The following is a 1,200-nucleotide window of genomic DNA, read 5'->3' as shown; positions in this document are numbered from 1 at the left end:
GTATGTTTAATATAATAATAAGTGAATGCGAAGGTTTCAACTTTTTTTAATTCATTAGGCCTACTTTCATTTCGTCGCTCATTCTGAAGTCGTTCGCTTTTTGCTTTAAAAAGTGATATTTGTTCATCATGCAGCATTCACTCATTATTTCCATCGACGACGGTATGTTTGTCTGTCATTTCTTTTGTGAAAGGCCTTTGAAAAAGAGCTTTCTTAGTCAAGTTCAAATCTTCTGCGCTGAGCGTTTGCGTTTTCTGAGAAGCGCGCTATATAAGTCAATGGTGTTGACTCATATTGTCATTGGCTTAGCTAAACATGTTACTGACCACTTCTTGATGCGTATTTCGTATACAGACATCGCTTTTGTCGCTAAAGTTACTAGGATTGGTTTTATTCGCTGATCTTGAGCGCTTAGCGTTCAACCCTCTTGCGAAGAGTAGAATGTTATTATCGGTATGTGCGCACTAGTTACTTATGTTACTTTGGGAACCACTTCTGCCTTTAAAGATGTGATTAATTACATAGCCACACAAAAAAAGTGTGCGGATCTGGTAACAAGACACACGTATTTCTATGGATTTTGGGGCGCTGAATTCAAATTCGGTATCAAAAATCACCCATCACGTCACGGTTGAGCCAAAACCTCAAAAAATGACGAAAAATCATGCACTGAGGCAAATAAATTTCAAAATAATGTCAGTGATGTAAATTTTCACTTCAAAAACATGTCGACAACTGTGAAGCATCAACCCTTGCCTGATATCAACTTATTTAACATAACTTTACCCAACAGAACCTGACCTCACCTAACCTGAATTAACAGAAATTTATTGAACTACACGTAAAGCTCTGGAAGCATATTTTCCCAGCAGCAAATGTGTGCTACATCGAATAGGTCAGAATGAGCCTAACCTAGAAATAAATCAAACCTAGCCTAACTTAACCTAACCTAACCTCACGAAATAGAATTAAACTGATCGTGTTGTCCCGTTGTGTTTGCGGTACCGCTTGAATCAGCTTGGGCTTAACCTGCAAAGAGGTCAAACCTATCTTAACCCAAAAAAAACCTGACCTAACCTAACCTAACCTAACTTAACTTCACGTAACACAATTAAACTCATTGTCTTGTCCCGTTGTGTTTGCGGTACCGTTTCATTCAGCTTCGGCTTAACCTACACAGAGGTTTAACCCATACTAACC

Source organism: Belonocnema kinseyi, chromosome 10 (genome assembly GCF_010883055.1).
Source record: "Belonocnema kinseyi isolate 2016_QV_RU_SX_M_011 chromosome 10, B_treatae_v1, whole genome shotgun sequence".
Classification (NCBI taxonomy): Eukaryota; Metazoa; Arthropoda; class Insecta; order Hymenoptera; family Cynipidae; genus Belonocnema; species Belonocnema kinseyi.
The sequence above is the reverse complement of the archived record's forward strand: the minus strand, read 5'-3'. Positions refer to the sequence as shown.